Below are 14,163 nucleotides of genomic sequence, written 5' to 3'. Positions count from 1 at the left end.
TGTTTAGCATCACGACTGACACCTGACATGCTCCTCCAAAAGAAAAAAAAACAAAACGGTGGGACCTCCACCATAAAACCTCTATGTGGCTCTGACAGCATCAGCATGAAGATGCCTACAAATCTGGATGGAAACAGCTGCATGAGTTAAGGAGAAAAATCTTTTCCAGAACACAGAATAAGGACATATTTAACTACATATGTACTCGACTTATTCCCTCTTCAGAACTGACAGGTAAAAGAATTTCTATTAGACAGAATTTGTAAATATGAAGGCAATAGACTTAGCTCGTGAACTATTCTTGGTCATCAAGATCATCCGGCAAGGACCAGCCTTCCCTGGGTGCTCATTAGAGGTTCTCAGTTACCAAAACAAGATGTCACATTCAAATTGGCTACTGGATAAAGTCCTTGCGATGTCCTGACAGCTGAGCCATACCATAAATTGTTCAGGGGCAGTTGATGATGGAACAGAATGCTCTGCGGCAGGAAAAACTACCAGTTCAGTAGCAGAGCCACACACGCTTCAGTGCCCAAGGACGCACTCAGGCATGCTTGACCTTGCAGACAGACACAACCAGAGATTCAACTTTTGCTCCCCTCCCCCCCTTCCTTCTTTTTTGTGGTTCACTGTGATGCTGAGATTCTCGGTGTTATTTTTAGTCATATCCATTTCTTTGGGGGGTTCACATATTCAGGTTGTGCTTTTATAAAATAATACATACAGCAATCATCTTACAGTTCTGTGGCCTTGACTATTTTAACTCTTATCTCAGGACCTTTCACTAGGGCTTACTACTACTATTCCAGAACACAAATGGCAATTCCTTACATTTCAGAACCCCTGGTACACTAAGCACCATTGTTTCCTTTAAATGGGTATTCCATATATTTGTAATAACTTATCCACAGTCACTGCCATTGAGTCTTAGGTCTTAGGATTATGGGTTTCCTTTCCCACTTTTGGAAAGACATCTGGTGAGAAACTTAAAACTTCTGAAAGCCATGCTATTCAAAAATTAAAAATAATCCTATCTCATAATGAATTTGAAGGCATTCAAAACCTTTCCTTTGTTTCCAAAAAGGCTTTTAAACTATCACCATTATGTTCCTATTCATTACTTTTCTCTTTGTTGTTAGGGTTCCAATATTTCTGTAATACAATTGGTATTTGTTTCTATTTACTTCTAAAGGCTGAACACATCCTTTGGGTATAATAAATGAAATAGGCATTCTTTGTTGAGATGAACAAAACAGTGGTCACCTGCTGTAGCTGGACAGATACTAGAAGATGCAATGACTTTGTCAAGAAAAATGTGCAACAACACAAAACTTACAGTAAAAATCAAATAGTTCTGTTAAGCATCAAAATAAGAAAAAAATAAGACTAAAACTTCTAAATGAAAGTTGTAGATACCTCATCACTTCCCAGAAAGCAATTATAATTTTCATGATTCATACAACTATGATTAGTGAGGCAGCTCTGCATAAAACACTCAAGCACATTTCTTCCAATGCATTAACATACTGCCTCCTACCATTATGGTAACACCTTTTCTTACACCAATTCTAGTCACTAATTCTGGTTAATTACTACTCGTTTTCAGAACCAGAAGCTCTAGTTAGAAGAGAAACCACCATGTCATGTGCTGTAAAAAAATAAGAGATGGTTCCTCTATAGAATATTAATACCCAAAAGACAAATATTTTTAGATAAGAAAAAATAAAAGCATTAACATTTTTCTGCATGTGGATACCACTGAGAATTACATGTACACAGAAAGAACAAGAACCAAACAAACCCACAAACTCAGACTTGGATGAAGGATTAGAAATATTAATCATAGCAGTGATTTTGAGATTAAGTAATGGTGCCAGCATTAAAATAATAGCATTTTTTTAGGTCTATTTCTTCTATGCTTACACACACTAAAAAACCAACACTGTCCAGCTACAGCTATTATTAACATGACTCAGAATTCACTCAGTTTTTACACCCAGGAAAAACAGTTTCAACCTAGTTCACCAGTGTTGCCTAATACGGCAACAAACAAGTACCAGCTTGCAAAGATCTAAGAACTTGTCAAAACTGACAAGAAATACTAGAGCAAGAAATTCAAGGCACATAGTCAAGTATCTGTCTAAATGGACTGGACAGGATATACAAATTCTATTAAAACTGACAAGTTTCTGAATTTCCCAATGCAACTTCCTTCACAGAAATGCATCTTGAGTATACATGTGATTCTGTAATTTCTAGCAATCTGGCCTTCCAGCACAGCTGTCTCTGCCTGAAGAAGGAATTTGGATCTTCTGATATTGCTCCCAAACCAAATTGCTCTATGATTCTCTTCCACAGTTTTCTTTACACTTTGTTTTTAATTTTGTCCTTGAATGGATTTAGCTTTTGTTTAGTCATCATCCCCACATTTTCTAATGGAAATTTAATTTAGTGCAGCACTCTTTCTTGCCATATTTTGGTACAACCTCTGCCTCATCTACAGCTCAAAAATTCTTCTCAGTATCTGGATACAAACGTCATCTGTGAAAGTGACACTGATTATCAGTAGTAATTCAGGCTATCAATAGTCCCTTTTTACTTGTGCAAATATAGTGTTGAAAATTATCCAAGAATAATTTTCAATGTTTTGACATCTCCCAGTCCTTTTAGATAAGCACTGTAAAGAAGAACATATGTATTAATACAAAGGTATTTAATAAGATGAAAAAGATAAAACTTAGTGTAAAAAAAAGTGTAAGGTAATGTATGGAATCTGAACTACTTTTAAGGCAATTACCAATCATAAATAAACTGTAACTTTTCTGACAACAAAACTGGTTGTCAGTGTCAATGAAATACTTCCTTAATGTGAAAATACAGTTTAAAGAAACATTGGTATGGCAGGTGTATGTTAGGAAAAGTAGAATATTCTAAACTATATCCTATTGCCTAAATACTAAGCTTAATTTTGGCAATTCCATCTTGTGTAGACAATACTACAAAAATTAAAGATCAAACACTTAATACTAAAAAAGAGTCTAGATGCAGAGTTTCAAAAAACTACAGATACAGGAACATAATAAAGAGATATAAAAATTAGGATTCTAAGTCAAACGAGTTTTATGATTGTCTTATCTTAAAATTACATTGTATAACATTAAAAAGGAAAAAATAAAAAAAACAACCAACCAAAAAAAGCCCAAACCAAAACAACAAAAAAATCATTTACATTAAAGATTAAACTAATAAATATCTTGCTGGATCAAAAGGAAAAAAAAAAAAAAAAACCAACTTATTTTAAATTGTCATTACACCAGCTATAATGGTTAATATAAAGAGAGTATATGAAAACTTTTATTTTGGGAGCTTTATGATATAATCTAGGAACATTTCTGTTCTTTCCTGTAGAATTGACATGGAAAAGTTAACCTTTTTAATCTAAATTTAGTTTGATATTATACAGTACTATGTTTTCTGTATTGCCCATTAGGTAGATTTTGTAGGATTTATAATCAGGAGAATTACCAGGAAAGATGAGGCCATAAAAAGAAATACAATATTTATAAGAATGATTCTAGGAAAGACTGCAAGATTACTGTGTAGACTATGAGGAAAATGTGTTAGATTTGAACAGCATCTACACTGCCCTGGTAACAAGGTAAGATATGGTTGAATATACTGTTTCTGACTATGGACTTTTAGTAGTAATGCACTGGTCACAGATCAGAAGACAACAAAATTGTACCACAATGTAAATGATATGAAGAATATAGCATAACATTGTGAATACATACTCCAAATTATTTTCTAATAAGCTACTAAATTAAAATTTGAAGATTCAATGATGAAATGGTAGATTAAAGAAAATACTCTGAACAAGTTATATGAAGGAGACTGTGAAAGGTTATTTTTTAATTATAAGAGCAAAGAGAGCCTTTATTGAAAACCATTTAGAAAGGAAGCAGCAATGTTCTTTCCAAAAGCTTATTAGGAAACAAAACTGCTACAGACTTAGAAGAAATGTCCTTACATGGAAAAAATAATTATCAAAAGGAAAGAGGGAAAGACTAAACTATCCATTTTCACAACGGAGATAATTTAAACAGGAATATGCAACGAAGGATCTGGAAAAGGGGAGCAGACACAGTGCTGAGCATTCTGTTATTTTGATGATGACTTTTAGGCAACAAGAACATGTGACACAGTGAAGAACCACAGAATGGTCTCAGGACTAACTAACTGTGTAAAAGGATGGAAAATGCAATTCTACGTACACAAACGTGATAAACAAATGGAAAAAAGAATCCTAACTTCACACACAAAAATAATGGACTCTGAACTGACCGTGATTTCACACAATGAAGAATGAAATTTTGGATGATATTAATAAAATTATTGGCTCAGTGTAAATAGTCAAAGAGAAAACCAAAGGTTAGTAATTTATTGTTGTATTTCTAAAGATGAAAATCTGCAAAAACCTCTTTGTAATGCAGAAGGCTTAAATCACAGATTTCATTAGAACAAAATCTGCATAGGTGTTCAGTGTTATTAACACATACACAATACAGACATTCAAATTCCACACAAGGTATTGCCCTTCTTGAACATGGAGGTTTCTCCTCATCTATGGCTTCGGAAAGCAGTAATCATTATGTAGCCTAAGTAAACTATTATTGAAATAACATTTGTATTTTACACATTGTCAGACTTTGTGTTAAAACCATAACTCAATATATGACATTTAATTTAAGGGATAGTTATTCAGAACATTACATTTCACTAATCAGTACAAGGTAATTGCAAAATTGATCAGGACAGACATTATGTCTTCCAAGTCATTACACAAGAAGATAGAATTGAGGAATCAAGATATATCTCTGTAACAGAAGAGAATGTAAAGGATGCATTCGGAGAATACAAGTGCTTTTCCACTCACACAGTATAGGCAGTATAGTTCTTTCTTTTGTCTAGCAGGAATTTTGACTATCAAGAAGCTATCCTGCACTTGAAATAAGTTCAACCTATGTTATTATATTTAAAAATATAACGAAAATGAATAAAGGCAGTATTAAGCAAGCAGGCTGACATAAGTATAGTCATACAAAATGCAAGTACACAAAACACAATATGCTATAACTCTTCCAAGTTAACTAAAAGCAAATGTGTACAGAGGCTTTTAAATGTATTAAATATCCAGTTCAATGACTATGAAGTTAAACATATGAATGTAAAAGCAATGTTCTGGAAAACAGTTACAATAGATCTATGTTCATAAGTAACAGTAATTTAAACATACTTGGAAATAATTTTTCAATAATGTTGACATCAAGTACACTGACTTTGAAGAGATATCTGAACAGCATAAAAAAAATTAAGTTGTGTAAAAGCACTGCTGATATCAACATTTAAATATTCTTTTATACATACACCTACTAACTTACCAAAGTAAAAAAACGACAACAACAACAACCAAACAAACAAACAAACAAAAAACAAAAACAAACCAACAAAAAACAAAAAATGAAAAGACAATTTTCAAATCTATTACATTCTACAGCAACAGCTCCCTTTTAAAGTTAAGAAGACTTGCTATAACTTTGCATGGAAATGATGAAAGACACCAATTCCTAGTAGGATTCTGAATTAAAATGTATCTTTGATATAGTTTACAGTACTTTGTAGAAAGTTAATAGATGCATGGTTCTACATTTGCTATGTCTAATATGTTACGAGACTTTTCTTATCAAATTTCATCATCTTTCTTTGAAAAAAGTCTATATAGTGTTACATAATGATAAAAACCCAGTCTGATTTATATTAGCAATTGTTGTATGTTTATCATCAGGGAGTTAATTTTAAGTTGAAATTCTTCGGTGAAAAGAATAAACCTGATGTTGCCAACTCCTCCAGAAGTGTTTTTATTTAGTCAACATACTTATTTTCCCATTAATTTTCTCTTTCTCACACACACTCATGTATGTATCGTTGGGTCCCGTTGGTTCATGCTTTATGGTCCTAATGTGTTGTTTACCTTAGCTAATCAAGAATTTAAGCAAACATTTTCACTGCCGTTAAAATTCCTACAGAACAAGCCTTATTGAAAGGCTTCAGAAATATTGTTCAGAGCAGTATTTGCTAAACAATGTACTCTTTATAATTAATTAGTCCATACTTTGTGTAATGAACCTTATTTTGGAAAAAAACAAAAAAAAACAAAAAAAAACAAAAACAACAAAACCAACCCCAAAACAAACAAAAGTCATTAAAGTCATACTTGGTTTTCAGGAATGACAGGCAGAAAGAAAACTTTAAAAAACAGAGCCTCTATGGAAATCTGATAAAGTCATTTCACAATGCCATCTGTCAGTATAGTGCTCAATAGTACTTCAAATATTTTGAAGTGGGATGAAAAAAGGCATTAGAAAGGAAGAGGAGCTCTTTCAGTTAAACTAAAATGATTGTCACTTAAACACATATGATTAGCATCTTACACCGCACCATACCAGACAGACTTAGAAAAGTTCTTAGGTTACTAAAGTACTGTCTAAAAGCAGACTGTTCCTCCTGAGATATTTCAATGCGTACCTTCCCTTACTTTCAAACAGAACTCCAAATAGTATTTCAACAAGCAACCTGTCAACAGAGCAGACATAGACACATATTATTTAACTTATATTAAAAACATGTGTCCCCTAATGTCCAGAGCTGTTTCATCTTGAAGTTCACCTTTTAACCATACAGAGCTTTCAACTTTTAACTGGCATTGAAAGAAGAAAAGGCAAGAAAAAAGTATATCTCTGTAAGTGAGACATAGGTTAATTTCAAACTTCAGAATGAATGATATAATTTCTGAATTAGAGGGTTTATTTTTACAATATTTTTAGAGTTAAATTAGTTAATTAATCTCACATTCAGAATGGATGGCCCTATTGTTTCACTGTGATTTACTATAATATGAAACACACAGGACAGTTTATTTTTAAATGCATCCTACAATTTAGTCCAATATACATACATATTCATTAAGTCTGATCAATCTAATCAAAGATGTCCTTGAAAGTATTCTCAAGGAAGACATTAAATCAGCATAAAATAACAATTATAAGCCACGTAGCAGAAGGAAAAAGTGGTTACTTCATATTGACAGACTTCTTCAGTACTATGAAAACTCGAAGTCTGTACATTTGTAAGAAATATATATTCTATGATCTAATTGTAATGTATGAAAATATAAAAGAAAAACCCTTTGTCTATCCTGATATTCAGATATAGACATATTTCCACATTAAACATGAAGTATTTTACTTACAAAGGTAAAAAATACCTTCATTCTTAACATCACTATTACACTAAATGTAAAACTAAAATGTTTGAACATAAGAATTTTCATATGCTATAGAGAAGAGTATCTGGTACTGTGTGAACACCCATTTTCCCAACTTAATATCATAGCAGTTATTAATGCACAAAACTCAACAGAAGTCCACAAAACATAGTTTTCAGAAGAGTAGCATACTTGCTGTGCGTGATCAGTAATACCTCAGAAAAAAAAGACAAAATATCATGTTTTCTCTGTGTATTTAAACGTTCTATTACATAACCACAATATAATGATGTTTAAAGTACATATACCAAGTAATCCTTATTATTGAATCTTCTACACAGAGCAATGGGACAAAGATTCTCCAAATGAGGAAAAAAAAAAAAAAAAAAAATCAAAAAATCTCTTTTCATTGATAATTTCATCCTCCAGTTTTACTAATGAGTTTAAGAATTTCATTCTATCTTAATATTTATTTTATAATTAGCTGTTCATATTCATATCAAGTTTCTTTCCTCTTCTTTTCACTTTCCTCACAACTGAACTTCCTGGCAGCAGATACTAACAGACATATGTTGACCTATACTCTAGCAGAAAAGAGATGGAACAAGTTGTTTAAAGCAGTAGGAGAAAAGTATCAGTGTTCAGAGCAAAAGTCAGTGCCTACACTTAAACTATTCAGATATTTCAATCTCATTTTGTTTTTATTTTTGTGTGGTTTACTCTTTAAAATCAGGAAAGGGAAGGTGTCATGAACTCGTAACTCACAAATAGATTTGGAAAATAATATGAAAGCTCAACAGGTTTTGAGAATAGCTTTCTTCATGCAAGGTATCACACATAGTTTGGGGCAATTATAGTTATTAACAAAGCCTGTTGACTCCAACAAGGTTAAATTCTTTACAGGAAAATAACTTAAAGTATAGAAAACTGATTAGCAGGAACAACATTTTACGTTTGACATGATATATATTGGAGAGCACTGAAACTGAAGTGGTGTAATCAGAGAAAGAGCTTAGCCAAATTACTTTGGAAGTAGCTTTTTGAAGAAACAGAAGGACTTAGATAAGGCTCTGGTGACCTGTAAAGAAGAATAAGCATTTGAAGGTTTTTACAAACAAACAGTGAAGTTTAGACACATGCAATCTGAAATTTCATAGATTGGCTATGCAATTTGACACACAAACTACAGTCTTGAAAGAGTAGGTTATCTGCAGTAACTGCAAATGGGTGAAAAGGAAGTGTCCGTGAAGGAAATGAGATCAGCTTTCCAGTTCTTTAATAAAGTTCCAAGTAAAGTATCTATAAGAAGATGAGCACAGTCAAGACAAGATGTCCTAGGAATCGGGGACAGGAAAACTAGAGAGATGAGTCATCACAAGAAACAAAGAAAACCCCCACAATCCTGACCAAATCTGTGTGTAAGATAAGTTATGTCAAGTAAATAAAGAATTTTAGGAAGCAAATATCTAGCTCATAGAGTGAAATGAGATGATGGCATACAATCTGCTAAATAATATGAGATATTTGAAGACAAAGTCACAAATGGATCAGTTTCTTGTAGTTGAAGAGCCACATCCAGTAACTGAAATGTGTGTGAACAAGTTGCATACATGTGTGGTTCAGGATGAAGAACAGAGTGAGTGAGTGAGAAAGAGGAGTTTCATCCAGTTTTAAAGAAAAGGTCTATGTAGTGGGTACACCATGGGTACACCATGTACCCAATTAGGTTTATAGGATGGCTTTGTACAAAATGATTTAAAAATGTGGAAAAAATACAGGTTTAAGTTTGTCAAACACAAAATAACATATAGAAAACCACTTTATTTCTGGGGACTGCAGACAGGAGAAAAAAAATACACTAATGTCTTCCACCTGACATTACATTTATGAATCCGCAGAGAGTTCAATAAAAGGTTACAAAGGCGGCCATAGTTTTTCATGCTCATCTTAATTAATCAATCACCTTCAAATACCAACTATGTAAAGAAAAAAACAGCAGTGTAAAACTATTCCTTAATTAAAATATATTATTCTTGTTACGTATATATATATGTATTTTTCTAAAGCTATCATGAAAACCTAATCTTCATTTTTCACGCTGCGGATAGTTTACAGAATGAGTTTACTATTATATCTGAAAATGTGTGTTAGTGTCACTGCTGACCTTAAGTCAGTACCTATAAAAATGAAAAAAAAATAATCTTTCAGACTCTCCTTTGACACAGAACAGGAAAAAGAAAAGTACTTTCACTCAAGCTACCAAGTCTGATAAGCAATCATAAATTCTACTAAAGTGCTACTTATTGTCAGAAGCATTCATTGGAGTGGAAGCAGCTGAGACTTATTTTTATTTGTTGAATCTCACGTTAAGACAGTGAAATGTAATGTTAAAAAATAGTAAACGTTATTAAAAATTAAAAATAATTTTACTACCAAACCCATAAGTCCCATCATAATGCAGTATGAGTACTAAATTGTCGCACTATTGGATGTGCACTAACACTGATGACTACTTAACCTGCTAAATTTATTTTAATGTGGCTATGATATGAACAGAAGTGGTACAAAAAAATGAAGAAATTAAGACTGTAAACTGTGAAAAACATAACAGGGTGATGTAATATTAGAAGGAATTTCTCACAAGAATCCTGTGCTGTATTAGAGCAACTTTCCAGCGATATGCCATTTCCTTCCTGTGCCACTCCATACTCCCTGAAAACATATAAAACGGAATGGGTTTTACAGTAGATGGAGTCTTGTTCAGTCACTCTCTAGGCTTTATGATTCCTTAAGAGCATACCAAAAAAAAATCTTATTTCACAAATAAATTTCCTTTTTTGCTATGATTCTTTCCTGTAAGAACCATAACTGTCATTGGTAGCATCAGGTTAGTCTGAAGTACTATTACAAGATACAGTCAATGAATGTACTGGAACAACTGTGTGCAGCTCACCTTTTGCTGAAGTAACTTTCAGCCACATCACGCTGTTAATAATCACTCTAAAACTAGAAAGATATCTTTTTTTAAGAATAAATAAGACTCAAGTTTAAGCTACATTTTATGAGGCAGAAAAATGAGAGTTAACTTGATTTTGGAGCAAGCAAACTTACAAGTACATGGAATAAAATTTTGGTCTAATTTAAATCTACTGGATATCATTGAATTCAGAAATTGGTTGTTCAAGTCAAACCCTAGGAAAGTACTAGAAAATTTTGCATTCCACACAGCGCTGTCTGCTTATTTTAAGCAAGTATTTCAGGAAGCAATCTGCAAGAACTCCAAAGTATCTTCCCCTTTCTGATATCTAAAAAGCAAAAAATTGTAAACGTATCCACAGAACACCTAGGAATGGTTGGCAGAAAATGAACTTTGAAAATAGATCTAAGGTCGAAATTCAACATTTTAGTATTTTTGTGTACCAATTTGGACTACATAGACTTTAAGTATCAGTACCTTTACAGGATGGGAATTACAGCTGCCTGCCGCACTCTCCTTCCCAGCAGTATCAGCCAAAGCTCACATTTCCAGTCTGTGATATCTGGTAAAAAATTGAATGGAATGCCATGTCACTGCTCTGCAGATTTCTGAAATTGAAGTATCTGCTTTGTTGTTTTGGGGTTTTTTTGCCTATGTAATGACTACAAGCTCGTTTATGCTGTATCTTCTCTAACAAGCATATCTGATTTCAATTAGTTCTCTCAAGTCTAAAACAGCTAAGGCTTGTAGGAATATATGGACTAATATGTTAATATGCTCATTTAAAAACTGGGAAATACCAGAAAAACTCTTAATGTTTTATTCAGTTCTCTGGAATAAAACATGTCACCTTTGTTTTTAACCAGTACACATATAATATTCTTGCTAAAGAGAAATGGAGACTTTTAAACTTCCAATGCACTCTTGAACTTGATGATAAACAAATCATCAAGGGCCTTGGATCAGTTCATCCACTACAAAAGTCATATAGAAGATTAATGTATTAGAGAAAATTAAGAGAAATTAAAACAAAAGAGTAAATCAAGCTGTCATAGGAGGAATTAAAGGTAAAATTAGATACCACAACATAAGATGATCCTTTAAGAACAGAAGCCCTACAAAGTATTCCCAACAAAACTGGGAAATAGAAATTACAGTAATTTTTATATTTGTATCTGTGATTTGAGCCTTACATAACAATTAAACACTACACTTATCCTAGAGAATATTAATAAGGTGTTAACTACGTGCTTTGGAACTTCTGATTTGGAAGTAAGACCTTTGATTTTAGTTTATGTTTGTAACACGTACGCACAAAAAATAAAGTGGTTGTTAAAAATAATTCTAATACAATTTGCAGGAAAAATAAATGACTGACATTTTCTTGTTTTGAAGTTAAGTTCTTTGGTTAATGAAGAAAAACACTTTATACTAATGATTACTACAGGAAAAATTACATCTTTAAGGGGAACAATTTAAGAGCTATAGAACATTAACATGAAGATTTTTTCTTCTCAGTACTAGTTATGTTTCAACTAGACTTGTGAATAAAAGCACAAGTTCTGTTTTACGGCATAACAAATCCAATTAGTCCCCATGAAAACAATAACAGAATTAAAAAGCAGAAAAAAAGACCTTTTTCAAAAGTGAGTTACAAACTTTTGTACATATATATGTGTATATTTTCTGATTCTATAAATCTTCTCAAATATGCAATCAGTAGCTTTAACAGATGCTTCCTCAAATTTCAAAGCGTTGCAAGAGATGGCAACTGTCCAAGCATTAACCCATACAAAAGTGCTACTCCTGTAACTGCAATAGAAACTGAGCTAATAATGAGACAAGGAAAATATTCAGAAAACTCATAATAATTCATACATTAAAAAAAAAAAAAGATAAAATTATATGACACCATGTAGATTGCTGAATTTAAAATAACAGATCAGGTTCTACGGATTACGGATTTCTTCAGTTCCAACAGCACCTTTTTGGACAGTTACGTTTTTGACAGTGAAGACAAAAGCACTCAAAAGTTTCAATTAGGATTCACAATTTCTTTCTAGGTATGATGGCACATATAAGACAATTTAGGCTTTGTGTGAATGTGTATATTATATATGTATGTATTCATTCTACAAGTTCAGCATATAATCTGAAGAAGTTCATTTCCTTATTTTTTGTGGGAAGAAAAATATTTACTTGGTAGAAAAAGTATGACTACCAGTACCTTTTCTATATTCAATAAAAAAATTAAAAATAATTAACATGATTAAGAGATCCACAGATTGCTTCACCCTTTACATTAGGTGTTCTGTAAACCCACTGAACACATACAATATTCAAGCTTTATGCAGAACCACTCATATCCACACTTCTTCTCCAGAAAATTGCTTTAAAAATATTCCTTATATTTTTAGTGTATCACAGAATGCTAGGGATTGGAAGGGACCTCGAAAAATCACCTAGTCCAATCCCCCTGCAGGAGCAGGAACACGCAGATGAGGTTACACAGGAAAGTGTCCAGGTGGGTTTTGAATGTCTCCAGAGAAGGAGACTCCACACCCCTCCTGAGCAGCCTGTTCCAGTTTTCTGTCACCCTCACTGAGGAGAAGTTTCTTCTCAAATTTAAGTGGAACCTCTTGTGTTCCAGTTTGAATCCATTACTCCTTGTCCTACCATTGGTTGTCACCGATAAGAGCCTGGCTCCATCCTGTGACACTCACCCTTTATATATTTGTAAACATTAATAAGGTCACCGCTCATTCCCCAACTTACACAAGATTCTACACTTGTCCTTGTTATATTTCATTACATTTTTGCCCGCCCAACTCTCCGGCCTGCCCAGGTCTCACTGGATGGCAGCACAGCCTCGTGGCATGTCAGCCACTCCTCCCAGCTTGGTGTCATCAGCAAACTTGCTGACAGTGCACTCTATTCCCTCATCCAAGTCATTGATGAATGTATTGAATAGTACTGGTCCCAGATTTATCTTTCGTTTGAAGTGACTTAATGGAGTTGATGGAGATGAATATCTAGTCACTTTGCCTGGCTTAATTTTTTGACACTGCAGGACTGTCTTCCTTATTCCGTAAATATCATAATTTAAACTTAAATATATCCAAAAGTGTAACACCCTCATTTAAGTGTTTCTAATTTGTAATGAAACACTGACTATCCGGTGTCAAATATTTTACTAAATGCATGGAATTTATGCACTGTGCCAAAAACGGCTACTCAGTAGTAATATTTTTGCTTTTCAGAAAATATCAAAATATTGTATTTAAACTTCAGATCCAATTTAATATTGTTGTTTCAGAAAAATTTGATAACAAAGGCTCAACAAAGATAACAGTAGAAATCTAGGGTTGCAACATTTTTCTCAAATTTTTTCTTCAGTATCAAAAAATATCTAAATTTGAGGTGAAAGAACTCCAGAATGTAAATCTTTCAGTAAAGCAAATATGCATTTAAACAAATACAAACACCACCATACTACAGCTACTCCATTTGTTAGAGAGGAATTAAAGCATTTGGGTACTCAGGTATTTATTCCCAAGAAAATTAATATGATCTAACAGAAAACAGGAAAAAAATTTCTGCAGAGAAATTGCACCTGTTGCTCTAACGAGTAACCTAGAATGTCATAAAATAACCAATTTATATGTTTTGTTGCAAGTCATACAACTATTTTGAATTTTTTTCCTGAAGCTTCTCTCTCTTCTAGACATAGGCAGAAAGACAATTCCTTTGTAAGGGCTGTAAGGTTATACATCCAGTCCATAATTTTACAAAAGACTGAAGGTCTAATTATTGGAAGACAACTTCTATTAAAAAATTTAAATAATTTATTCCTTTTATCTTA

The 14,163-nt window shown here is 32.9% G+C and overlaps 1 protein-coding gene across 10 annotated transcripts in view; it reads right to left on the bottom strand.

Annotated features, from left to right (window-relative positions):
- Window positions 1–14,163, bottom strand: part of NOVA1 (NOVA alternative splicing regulator 1) — a 149,172-nt gene that overhangs the window by 80,672 nt on the left and 54,337 nt on the right. For 3 of the 10 annotated variants that reach the window (XM_065064161.1, XM_065064165.1, XM_065064167.1), the window contains one exon: window positions 10,779–10,863. The exons of 5 other annotated variants lie outside the window; for them this stretch is intronic. The gene's annotated coding sequence lies outside the window, so the exon portion shown is untranslated. Of the gene's footprint in view, window positions 1–6,585; window positions 6,634–9,965; window positions 10,037–10,778; window positions 10,864–14,163 lie in introns of all 10 variants that reach the window. 2 more of the 10 variants (XM_065064166.1, XM_065064162.1) reach the window with 2 other exon arrangements.

The sequence above is a fragment of the Columba livia genome, chromosome 5 (assembly GCF_036013475.1).
Source record: "Columba livia isolate bColLiv1 breed racing homer chromosome 5, bColLiv1.pat.W.v2, whole genome shotgun sequence".
NCBI lineage: Eukaryota > Metazoa > Chordata > Aves > Columbiformes > Columbidae > Columba > Columba livia.
This window is presented reverse-complemented; position numbering and strand designations above follow the sequence as displayed.